This window comes from Biomphalaria glabrata, chromosome 16, assembly GCF_947242115.1.
Source record: "Biomphalaria glabrata chromosome 16, xgBioGlab47.1, whole genome shotgun sequence".
NCBI lineage: Eukaryota > Metazoa > Mollusca > Gastropoda > Planorbidae > Biomphalaria > Biomphalaria glabrata.
Window position 1 is genome coordinate 31,507,523 of NC_074726.1, and position 13,745 is coordinate 31,521,267.

At 34.4% G+C, this 13,745-nt stretch overlaps 1 pseudogene; it reads left to right on the plus strand.

Moving 5' to 3' along the window:
• LOC129923353 (golgin subfamily A member 6-like protein 22) overlaps positions 1–10,430 on the plus strand; it is a 103,993-nt pseudogene extending 93,563 nt beyond the window's left edge.
• Positions 10,431–13,745: the final 3,315 nt, after the last annotated feature.

Genomic DNA, 13,745 nt, shown 5'->3' on the forward strand with positions numbered 1-13,745 from the left:
ACTCATTTCTTGACTTCTTGGTAAATATTTTCGTCAATCACTCAACTCTAGACGTAACTTTGTGATCTTTTCTTGGTGACTCAAACCAACAATGCCACCATATTTTTGTAATGTTTTTTTTTTAGAATGCCGTTTATGCTATGTTCCTTAAAACACATTTTACAGATCAAACATGTTGGCTTATTATGTTCCACCAACAAAAAAAAAGATCTGTCAACTTTACCTGAAAGTTTCAACATACAATTTTCGTTTCTTCAGCTCTCCCATTTCATTAACGTGCAAATGTTATACGATACGGCACCAATCATGTTGCTGTCAAAAGTACACGAACCAAAATGATGCAGAAAAGATGTGCAGTGTTACACACATGAGATGTCAAGAACACGGCTAGCTCTATACAGCCGCGGTATTGTCCAAGACTCTAAAACAACTGTCAATTCTTGTCGCTGAAAAAAAAACTAGTGTTCTTATAGAAAACAAGTCAACATGAATAGTACAAGGGCCGTTCTAGATCATTATAAACATCATTCATTGGTAAATATCTGGAGCTTGTCTGTATTCTTAGTTGTTATTGTTCAAGTCTTTGTGCCAAAGAACTGCTTTCAGATTTTATTGTGTAGGGACAGCCTTGTATTACTCCTGTCTTCAATTTAAAGGATAAATAAACATATAGTAACAACTATTTCAAGTATAGCGCAGCACATGGATTAGGTAATAAAATATCTGTCGACAATACTTAGCGCCAAAATGACTACTGCATCAAAAAGCCTTGTTTTAAGGATACTATTAGTTTAATGTGGTCTGTCTGTCTATCATATGTAGGTCTTCAAATTTGAAAAGCTATTGAAAATCCCATGTCATGATATTTTGCAAAGGCTACATTTTCTGTTCTGAAAGCAAGCGCACCATTTTGTTTTCAAAATTATGTATTGTTGTCATTCTGCATGCACAAGGCGCAACAGTGCACTATTAGATCACTGTATATGAACTGGAGCAACTGGAATTCCATCTAAGTGGAAAAGGAAGAATATAATATTTTAGACGAGAACTTGGCTTGATCCCCCTAGAGTAATGGTTCAGCAAGGTTCTTTGTGTGGGTTGTCTAGTCAGGAAGTTGCCTAGGAAAACTGTGGAAATGGTGTTCTAGTGAGTGGAAGACATTCCTGTTGGTTTGTTATTGGAAAGTGAAGACAGAGGCGACGACAGTGAACCCTGCAGGAAAGAGTTTGAAGATCTAAAAACCAGAACTGACATTTATGTTCGTTGTAATCATCTCACATTTTTTACATATCAAAATGTTTGTAAAATGTTTTGTAAAATGTTTTACATGTTTCGGATGTTCCTTCAGAGTTGAAGATAATTACTTCCTAGTCCAAACCTCCCGCAGGACGACGGGGGATGGGAGCGGGCAGGGTTTGAACCCTGGACCATCGATAAATCTGAACGACAGTCCAGCACGCAAACCGCACGACCAGGCAGTTATATCTATCTGTCTATCTATATATATAGGGCCTATCACATCTCTCTCTCTCTCTAAATATATATAACACATTAATGTGTTTTCTGTTATATGGGTTAGTAAAGTTTACCAAAAATATTTTTTTTTTTTAAGAATGCATATTCTAGTTGTAAGCACCTATATTTATTCATGTTTTTAATCAAGGCATCTTTTAGTGTTATTTATTACCAGCTTCTATAATCAGTAAGCTTAGCCAGTGGCCATTTCAATTGTATCCAAGGAAAGGATTTTTTCCAGAAGTCAGGAATGAGAGTTTGGCCATTCATCAGCTTCTTGGTTAGAAGGTCAACCATCAACAATAGATGATCATTTAATTATCTGTCTTGTGTGATCAATGCTCAGTTACCCCTGCCATTACAAGGCCAGAAGCCCAGCATCTCAAGGGGCCTTCATATTCTACAATTTAGCGGGGGAAAAAACACCACAATTAGGGGTCAGGTTCTGCTTGAATAGATGTATTTAACAATATATACATGCATTCATCATACAAATTCACTAGGTACTGGGCCTAACACCTATTGTTACACCTATTAAAGTACCTAAGAAAAATCAAAAAAATCTTGGAAGACAACGGCCACCCGCTCCATCAGAACTATGTCAGGTCGTCGCGAAGTGGGCAACTGCTGTCAATCAAAACAAGAACGGAGCGGTACAAAAACTCGTTCGTACCTCACTCGGTCAGACTCTAACACCGCCACTCGTTGATCAGGGAACATGAAATGCACCAAGATACCTGTGTCTAGTCGCTGAATGAACTCTTTTTGTTGTGTCTGTTGTAATTATGTGTATTTTTCTGTTGTGTTGTCTTTATATGAGAAAAGAGTCCTTGTAATCACAAGAAGTTTCCTTAAGGATCAATAAATCAGTCTTAGTCTTAGTCTTAGTCTTGTGTGCATTCTTTTCAACATACAAAAACATTATTTTATGCTATAAGTTTTAAACAATAAGAATGTAATTCAGAAAAGTACAATCATTAGGTTAGGCTCATACTGAACTTTATCCTCATAACAATCAGTTCACTGAAAAAAACATGTCAGGTAATCTAGATACCCTCAGTTCAGAAGCCAAGAGCTCGACTACCAAACCCTGTTATTAATATTAAAAAGTTACCAAAACAAAAAAGTAACGTTTACCTTTCAGACCTTGTGATCTATGGGGCAGATGATCTTAGGTCATCTACTTCTTAAACCAATGGTTAATGAGCAGGCTGTAGCGCCACTGGGATGGATGGATGGTTATTTGGCCAGCAAAATGACCAACTGCTTTTACTTTCCCCAACTAATGTCAGGTACCCATTAGAGTTGGTTGGACTCAGGGGGGCCATAAAAATCCCAGATTTGAACCCAGGATCCCAGATTTGGAAACCAAGTTCTCAACCACTCTGCCCCATTATAAATATTAAGAATGTAATAACAATAATAATACCTCAGCAGTCAGCCAAACAAAATACTTTCTCCTGCACACATCTACTTTGTATAGAAGGAGATAGGATTGTGGTTGTTGATAGTTTATACCTATTGATATTTCTTTTTTACCTGCATAGGTGGATCTAGTGGAGGGCTCCATCTGAGCTTATGTGAAAACACAAACTCTCTTTGAAATTTATTTTTAAAAATTATTATGGCTCCTGTTGGTATTTTAGAAATACATTGAGCTGCAAAATGAACACCCCATATAATACCCCATCATTCTGCAGGAGGTCTGGACTAGGAAGTAAATTATCTTCAACTCTGATGTAAAACATTTTACAAAAAAAACATATTCCAATTCTTACTCTGATAATGCTTTCTGCTTCTACTTCAACTTAGCACATACATATGTTGTCTTTTGCACAGGTCAAAGAGCAAAACAAACAATGTGAACATTTGAGCGACTCTGACAGCACTAAAATAGATCTGTGAGTGTTGATTAAAAATTACAAGTATTTTATCAAATATATTATTTTGTTTCTCAACTTTGTGAAATTACATGAAGCAGAGCTGACTGGTATATTCCAGTCTTTTTATTACCCTATGTTCTGTACATTGTCTGCTCTAGCATTACTTGTATGGTGTATCTTTTTGTTTATATTTACTCACACTCTGAAACAACAAAACGAAAAAAAGCAATTTAAGCTTACTGAATTCAGAAAGAAAATAAATAAAGCTAAACAATTAGAAAGAAATATTTTTTTTTTTTTTTTTTTAAATTTTGAATGGATAAATCAGTATCTAACTTCTTTGCACATTTAATATTTTGCAAGAGACAGTTCAATTTTCCTGCAGGAAGACGTGGGATGGCAGCCAATAGACCATGAACAACCAAGCAGCCATTCCGTGTAAGCCATCATTTATTGAATTATTCATTTATACTTATCTTGAAATATTTTTGAAAAAAAAAAAACAAGTAATGGTCAAGACAAGCAGTCATATATATAAATATGTATGCATATGTAGAGAGACACTATTATACTGGTCTTTAGTTATTTGTAGCCATCGCTGAATTTTCTGTTAGTAATTATTTGTTGTTGTTTTTTTAAAACATGATTAGCTCAGAAAAAAGTAAAAGAGGCAGGGGCAGAGATACTAACCTGATAGAATCCCAGACTGCCCAGCCAGAGGTCAAATGTTGTTTTTTTTTTAATTTTCTCCATAGTGTTGTCACAGTGTAATTTCTAAATGTTTATTTCAATTTTTTTAATAGTGTTTGTTGTGTATTTATGTTCTTGTTGTGTGTTGTGAACTGATCTGTTCTTGTGTGTTGTGACAAGAGGGACAATAAGGGTAGTTACTTTATTTTCAGTAAGAGTTAGCTCCCTTTAATATACTATTTAATTCTCGGTTAACTGTTTCTTCTTCTTCTAGCCAGCTTTATTGCTGCTGAGCTGTCAGCTCTTTTGCAGACTGTGCCAAGGAAAAAAAGTGTGCTGTTTTCTTCAGTTGTTCAGCACTGCCGTACAGGGTGTTGGTTATGTTGGGCTGTAGTGGAAGTAGGGTCTGTCTAAGGTGGATTAGGGAGGGGCATTCAAAGAGGATATGGTTTACGGTTTCAAAGGGGTGGGCGCAATGTCTGCAAAGGGGTAGTTGTGTGGAGTTTATTTTGTTCAGGTGGTAATTTAATAGTGGTGTGTGTCCTGTTCTTAGTTGGAAGATTGTAGATTGTTCTTTGCGGGGGAGGAAGTTAATACTGTCCAGTTTGTTAGGCGTAGTCATTTCTCTGTACATGGCTCTGCCTGTGTTTCCTGATGCCCATTGGATGAGCCACTCCTCTTTGTGATTGTTGACTAACATTGACCTTAGGGTGAGGTAGTTAACAGGTCTATCTGGTTGTTCCATAGATGAACCTGCCTTTGATAGCTTATCTGCCTTTTCATTTCCCATGATGCCAATGTGTCCAGGGATCCACTGTAGTGTAATATTGATATTTAATTTTGATATCATCTGGTGGATTATCACAATGAGTGTTGTCAACTCTCTTGGGCTGTTTGAGGTGCTGCTATTAAGTGCTTGCAGAGTAGATTGGGAGTCTGTAAAGACAACAATATCTGATGGTGGTTGCACTCCTTCATATAATTTGTTTTCCACTGTCTGGAGTGCTGTGGTAATTGCCTCAATTTCGGCTTGAAAGTTTGAGCAGTAATCGCCACATGGTGCGCTTATCTCAAAGTGTTTATTTTTAGGGAAGACCAGGAAGGCACCAAGACCAGCATTGATGGTAGCTTTGAAAGCCGATCCGTCTGTATAAATATGGATAGCTGTTTTTTGATAGCTTTCGATTGTTTCAAGCATGCCTACTTTGAGCTCCAGTGGATTTAATTCTTTTGTTAAGGTGTTATTTAGTAAATGTGTTTTGATGGTTGGTTGTTTGTAGTTAAGTCCGGGTGTAATGTTTGAAAACCTGGTAATTTTTTCTCTGTTATTGGGTAGGTGGTGTTTTAGGGCTAGTTCGTCAGTAAGTTGGATCAGAGTCCTTTGCTTTTTTTGGTTGTTTCTTCTATTTCTCTGTGTTAGTAATTTATTTGGATGATCGTCCTCCAACCTTCTGTATCTCTCAATAGCTTCTAATGCTGCTCTGTTGCGCCTTAACTTAAGAGGTTCAATATTGGAGTCTATTTCACAGGCTGCTGTGGGAGTAGTTCTCATACCTCCACTAATTAACCGCAAGGCTTGGTTTTGGATTGTATCTAATGAGGATTGATAGGTTTTGTTGGCAGCTACTTGTATGGAGAGACAGTTATCCATTACAGATCTGACATATCCAGTGTATAACTGTCTTAAGGTTTTCTTTTCAGCTCCCCAGGATGTTCCTGCTAGGTGTTTTATTATGTTTAATCTTTGTGATGCCTTTTCTTTTAAATCTGCCATAAAGTGTTTTAGAGACAGTCTTTGATCTAGTTTTACACCAAGATATGTTGGATTTTCTTCTTTATTTATTGGCTGAGAGTCTATTTTTAGGATGTAGTTTCTTTTTGCTGTTTTGTTGCTGTGGCTAAAGATTGAATAAACTGACTTTTCTTTGTATATTTCCATTTTCCATAATTTTGAATATGTGGAGATAGTTGTGAGGGCTCTATTTAGTTTGGATCTAGTCAGCACTGGATATTTCTCTGTAGTCCAATAGCCACTCTCTCTTGAGCTGACCAGTGCATTTTGAACGAAATCTCCATCCATAATGTTTAACTAATACTTGTTGTTGTGCTCTGACTGTGTTACTTAAGAGGAGTGTGCCACTGTTATGGGAAGAGTGTTTCGTTAATGAACTAAGTAGACTTTATTTATTTGTTAGTAATAAGTTGGTTTATGTAAATATTATGTATGTTGTTTTTTTTGTAAAAGACATCTTTTGTTTTGATATGAGACAGTAGTGTGTCTCATGGATGTTGTCATTTGATTATGACATTTATTATATTATTGTAAACCATTGTTTTGGTTTTTGAGATGAGACACTATTGTGCCTCTGTTATGCTGGTTCTTTGATTATTTTGAACTGAACCTGTCCTACTATTTTGAATTTGTTTCATTATTTTATTTTGTTTTGTTGGCCTTTATTTCCTTTTGTATTTTACATGATCTTTTTCTTATGTTTCTAAACAAACTCTTTTTTTGTTGTTTTTTTTGTTGCAAAAGAAAAAAGGTTCAAGACCAGAAAAACAAGCAGTACTTAGAAAAAGCTCAAGGTTGTTGTGTATGTAAAATCTTTGTTTCATGAAGTATCTCTTTTTTTTTTATATATAATATCGTCTATCAAACTTTTATAAGCTCTCTTCTTATAAATTTCTGATAATTCAATTTCCAAAAGTTTGTATAAAGGGTAGTTTAAGAGCACTGAAAACAAAGGAGACCATGAACGTGTTGAAGAAAAGTATCACTAGTCAGATGATTCATACAAAAATACAGCTATTGAAGTAGTGAAAATGTCTCTTAATAAGAGAAGTAGTGCTGAAGAGATTTCATTCTGTGCGCTGCTTCTAGTGTCCATCCTACAGTTGCTGATTCAGAAAGTTTCTTCAACAGCTTGATGAATTTGTCAAGCTGCAAAGAAACTGCCCACGTAGTTTTCTCTCTTGCAGACCACCTTGTATTACTGTCCTTTTTTAAACTCCAGGCTCCAGCTTCTTTCAGTTTGGCCCATCTCTGGGGTGAATTTGAAAAAAAAGTTGACTTCATATGGAAATGAAGGACAAATTCAAAGTCTGGAAAACCATTTGGACACCTTTGAGTTTCTTCTTGAATAATGACACGCTGATGAAAAACTGTTACTTTTTCCTGTTTGATGAAATACAGGCAAAGTGCTTAATAAGCTAAAATGTTGTAATTTTTGTTGCCTTAGAAAAAGACTAATAAAACTACATCTCTATGTTATAGCTAGGAGTGAAGAGAACTTGAGAAACACAAGCAATGAAGTTAGTAACATAAAGTCAAGGTTGATAGTAAGTATTTACAAATTTATATCAACTCTGTCTGTCTGGCCAAAAGTTTGTACACAATATTTCTCTGACACCCAATCTTAAGCTGAAATTTGCACAATTATTTCTTTTACCTGAAAACACAAGAATCAATTTAAAAAATTAATCAATTAGTACCCTAACCTGCACCCATGAGGGGACCTTCACCACCCATAGGGGTAACAGCGGTGGGTTTTGAACTGGTTAGCAAGCCTTTCTCACATCCCCACCACGTGAAGGTACACTCGCTAGAGCATACAGTAGCTCACTGAGAGCCATGTTTGCTCACGTACTTAGCCATCTTAGTGGGTAACAACTGGCCACTTCAATACATGTGTACTGCTCCGAGTACCAAAGACAACTGACTTAAATTGAGTTTAGTAATAATCACTTCCTCTTCTTCTTTGAGGTTTTTCTCATGCTATCACCTTTTTTACCCAAGGTGAACAAATAACATAGTGGCTGAGTGGTAAAGGACTTGACTTCTGAACCAAGGGGTCATGGGTTCAAGTCCTGATGAAGATGGATTTTAATTTTTGTGATTTCTAGGACACTGAGTCAACCCAAGTTGAATGTGTACCTAGCATTAGTTGAGGATAAATAAAGGTGGTTGTTTGTTGTGCTGGCCACATGACACCTTTGTGAACCTTTGGCCACAGAAACAGATGACCTTACATAACAGTTTATTTTTATAAATAAACAAACAAAACAACATTTAAACCCATTAGCCACTTCTGCTGTCCAGAACGTTTTAGTCCTATACTGTTTTTATGAGATGTTCCTAAAACCCCTTTTCAATATTTGAAATTTTTAAATTAAATATTTCTTCAGTCTCATTGCTAGGTTAATTACAAATCATTTTGGAGAAAACTGATTTTATTTTTCATTAAAAGGAAGAATCTTTATACCTTATTTTCAGTTATAATCTCTATTTTTCTAGCTGTAGTTTGTATTTTTATATTAAATACAAAAATGTGACCTACTTCTCTTCGCTTAAGATTATAAAGGTAATCGGGGGTAGGACAATGTTCAATATCAAATGGTTAATTTATCAGTCTTAGAGAAATTGATTTAAAATTTTGTCTTGGGAAATGCTATTAGGATGTAGCTTATATCTTTCTAGACAATTTGTCTATATTTTAAATTGCTCTCTTTTCAGGATTTGGAGCATGAAAAAATCATGCTAGTGAAACAGCTGACACAATTTAGATCAGTAAGTTATATCTTTTACAATCAAAGTTGATCTTAAGGACCATACAGAAAAAAAAGTAAAGTTTCCCTTTCAGACCTTGAGATCTATGGCGCAGATGATGTTAAGGCCATCTGTTTCTATAGCCAACGGTCAAATAGCAGGATGCCATGTGGCCAGCACAATGACCAACCGCCTTTACTTTGCCCAACTAAAGTCAGGTACCCATTAGAGTTGGGTGGACTCGGGGACGCCCTAAAAATCCAGAAATTTAAATTCCCAGTCTTCCCTAAGATTCCAAACCAGAAACCCAGTTTCAGAAGCCAAGCGCTTAACCCCTCATCCACCACCACCCCTTATTCCATATGCTTAAACAAATTCCTGCAAGTTCTCCTTCTTCCCTAGTGTCATTAGAGAATGGAAAGGGTTGCTCAAATCATCCAGGAAAACCGAGGACTTAGCAAAAAGTCATTGATTAACATGCAGGACTAGTTTGAAAGGTGTAGGATCTAATTACCTTTTTATTTGATACAAAGTCTGTAAGTAAAATTGTGATAAGAATAGAATAAGAAAATGAATCTGATTAACAAATATTTGTTTTTCTCTTCAGAAATACAACTACATAACCAGACAGAAAGACAAAGAAATCCAGGTAAGAATAAAAAAAGCTATGAAAATTTTTAGACAATACATTTTTTTTTCTTAAAGGTGTCAGAGAGAGAAAGAAGATTAAAAACCTTTTTTTTTTCCCCAGAGACTCAAAAGTGAACTGTAAGTATCTTGCCTAACACTTTCTTTTTAGCACTTTTTTGTTCTAGATTAGTGCTTGTTTTTTTTTTTCTGTAAAAATATTCACTTGTGGTTGAAACAGACAAGTCTTGAAATGGAGAAAAGGGATTGCTCTTCCTCTTCTATAATACAGACGTTACTTCTAAAAAGAAGATGATTACATCCCACGCGTCTTGCATTCAGTCATGCATATTAACCAATGACTTAAATTAAATATTAGACCTAGACTATAGTCTATAGCAGGGTTAGCAAATTATGGGCTGCAGGCCACATGCGGCCCGTAAGAATATGCGGTCTGCGGACACATACAGAAATCAAGTGTGTCCATAATATATACATATAAAAATGCAAATAAATTAAAACTAATTTTAAATATCTTTATAAATATTTGGCAATGTCTCATAAAATGTTTCATGTAAATGAAGATTATTCTTATCGGCTATATTTCAATATATTCAGTTAAAGCAGTAGTGGCCTTAGGGGGTAGCTAGTGGGGCAACCGCCCCCCTGTAATTAGAGATTCCATTGTTATAGTCAACTTCGAAAACCAGATCAGTTCTCATAAACTAAGATATTTGATATTATTTGATTTGATACAAATTATTATGTAAGTTCTTAACATACTTTTGGTTACAAATTCTCATTCTGTTTGGAAAAGACATGATACATTTCATGTGAGGACAAAGAATCTGCTACTAGCCCTAAACTTTTATAAACTCAACAGAGCATCACATCTTAATTTAATATACTCCAGCTATATCGTGCTTTGGTATTCAATGTATTCTAATGTTTAAAATAAAAAAGCTAAATAAAATTATTTCTTTTTTTTTTCTTTCAGCCAATATGAAAAAGAGTGAGTTTTCACATCATGACATTTTTTTCTTAGAATACTTTTCACAGTGTCAACTTTGTATTGTGGCTTTCTTCAATTGTCATTAAGATCAGTGAATTCTGTTAATTCTAGATTTGAAATTTTGTAACTTAATACTGTGATTAAATACTGAATTGTACCTCACCCTTGTTGCTTTTATCTGTACAGCCAATGATTATGAATGTTAAGAATTCCAGTTTTTTCAAATTATGAATTGGGTACAGGCTGAGAATATTATTTGAATTATGGCTTTAAAAACAAAATAGTTTAATTTTTATTATAACAAAATGAGTTTGATTATTGATTGCACTAAAGTTTTCAACTAAAATAAAGTAGTTAAACTAAAATTTTATCATGAATTTCAAAATATAGTTAACCAAACAAACTTTTCATAACTTTTGTATTGGGGGGGGGGGGGGGGGTGAATTTGACCTACATAGGCCTAGATATAATCATTCAACTGTATGCCTACAGTTCGATCTTATTCTTTTAACTTTGTACGAATATTTATCCATAATAAAATCAGTAATAAGGAAAATGTTTCTTACATAAACATTAATGCACAATAAAATAATGTTTAAAATGCTAGCACAATACAAATGTCTAGAATAAAAACATAGAGCCCGGAAGCTCAAAATTGGAACCAGTGAAATCTGCCCGTGTGGAGTGTCACCAGATAATGCCGACCATGTCCTCCAAAACTGCTCTCTTTACCAAGAGGCCCGTACTAGACACTGGCCCCAAAACACCTCAATAGAAAGAAAACTATACGGAGAGCTCCCTGATTTAGAAACCACTGCGCAGTTCATCTCATGTATTGGTCTAGTTGTCTGAACACTTTAACATAAAATGAGAACGAAGAAGAAGCGTAGAACCTACTGATAACATTTGTGTTAGTGGAGCCACGAGAACCTACGCATAGCTTTTGTGGAGATTTCGACCTTCTACAAGTTTCATTACAGATCTACTTGATAAGACCATATACACTTTAAACACTTATGTAAATTTGTACATACACATATGTGATTCAATGTAGTTAAGACTGCCCAAATTAAGCTTGTCGCAGTTAGTAATCTTGTTGAGTATATTTGTAAAAATGTACACTATCAAATAGCGCCACTTTCTTCTGTAGGCGATGACGTCATTCATGGTATTAATATTTTGTGCAACATTTTATTCCTTGTCCCATTGTCATGAGTGAAATAATTTATCAGCTCTTATTTTGGGGGCATTTTCGCCTTTTTCTAATTGATAGACAAGATGTACTTTTTGAGGTCCTGAATGAATCTTGGTTTTATACTACTGGTCAGCCTTACCATATTGCCTTGGATTAATTCTTGTTAGGACTATTTGACCTCTGTTTAGGGTGAGTTGTATTTTTATTGTAACGATATTCTTTAAATGGATTCGTTTGTATTTGTAGTTTTAGAGATTGTCTGTTATTTTTATAGGGTTTCAGTTAATTATTTCATCGTTGATTCAAGCTGTGGGTTTTTGGTATTACCCTGGACATTGTCGTCGTCATCTTTGTATTGTTGGTCAGAAGTTAATGACAGTTCTAGTATGCTGCTATCATGATTGATGTCCGTTGGTAGTTTATACAGAACTTATTACAGAGATGAATCTTTGGCATACGATATGAAACTGTGATGTTGAAGTCAGTGTTTTCAAGCAACATATTGGTGCTTACTTTATTTATGCTTTTTTAAGTTATTACTTACAATGAATTTATGACTTATTTTTATATTTATTTGTGAAAAATTATCATTCACATTATTCCTTTCGATATTATTGTATAAATATTATTCTATTAAATTCATATTTTATTTTAACTTATCATACATATTGTTAATTATTTTATGAACAAACTGAGTGTGTATGGTATGTCTGTTAGGCTGAACTTCGCGTCTATGTATAATCATCAAGCAAAAAATAACAATTATTCTTTAATACACACACATATTGCAATTAAAATTTTACTTAATTACCTAGACATTTAAAAATCTAATCATAAATAAAGTCCTGACAGGACAGGACAGGCATTATTTAGATTGTCTTTACAATAATTTTTTAAAAATGTTAAACCATATAAATACATAATAACCATTGGCAGGACTAATTGACAACAATAACAACTGAATCATAGTTCTACAAATGACAAGAAATAAAATGGCTGCCACTAGAATGATTGTAGGAATCAGGAGAACACAAAAGAGTTCTTCTGTCAATATACAAGGTGTTTAAATGTAAAAAAAAAATATGGATTAGTAACAGTGATGAATAATAATATATCATATTACAAAACTGTTTTTGTTTTAATGTACTAATCACAAATCTGAGATAAAAGAATATTTCAAATTAAGTCAACAATAAAGGCTTTAGAAAAAAAAAGCTAAAAAAACGCTACCAAATACAATTTATATTTATAAAAAAGTATTAATCAAATGTTCCCTCAGCTGCTTGTTTGGTTTCTTCATACTGGTACTTAGAGAATGAATAGCAAGAGAAAATAAATGTCAATTAAAATAAAGCATATAACAAAACAACATAGAAAACACTTTTTGTCCCCCCACCCCCTCCCCTTTCCACTAAAATGACATTCAATGAGTGGCTGTGTGCTAGTAATCTAGCAAATTACATTTTTAAAACTCCCTCACAATTTTATCTATTTTAACAATGGTAGTAGACATGGCTAAGAAGAAAAAAAAATGTTTCATTACTTTTCTATGATTAACGTTTAGTAGATTTGAGAGTGCAAAAGTTAAACAAAAGCATAAACTAAGATGAACTCTTTTCAATAAAAGGATGGCTGCCTGATTGTGCGGTTTGCGCGCTGGACTGTCGTTCGGACTTATCGATGGTCCCGGGTTCAAACCCTGCCCGCTCCCATCCCCCGTCGTCCTGCGGGAGGTTTGGACTAGGAAGTAATTATCTTCAACTCTGAAGGAACATCCGAAATAAGTAAAACAATTTCTTTTAGAATCAAGGTGATAGTCCCGCCAGCAAAACCAATGTTTTGATGAAGCAAGTTTTATCCAGCAAAACGTTTGGAGTTTGTCTAATGAATGGAATAATGACAAATTTATGTGGTCAAATAAAAACAAGTATCATCTGGACATCTAATACAAATGTCTCTGGTAAACTTTAAGAACAGTTCTAGAGAAAAGAAGATGTGTGTTAAAATAAATAAAGATCTATACAAACAAATATACAGACTGTATGAAATAAGAGTAATTAGCCACAGAGAAACCCAAGTGAAACTCGTTAGTAAAAATCATGAGCTATTGTAATATACAATATTTATATAATATTTAACTTTTTTTTTCAGTTTATGTTGTAATAAATGTTTCTATGACAAAATAATTCACACCTTGTTTTTCATATTCAATAATATTGAGAATAATTCAAGTTGGAGGTGATGACATTTTTTAAAATTGATCTTATAAAGCAACAA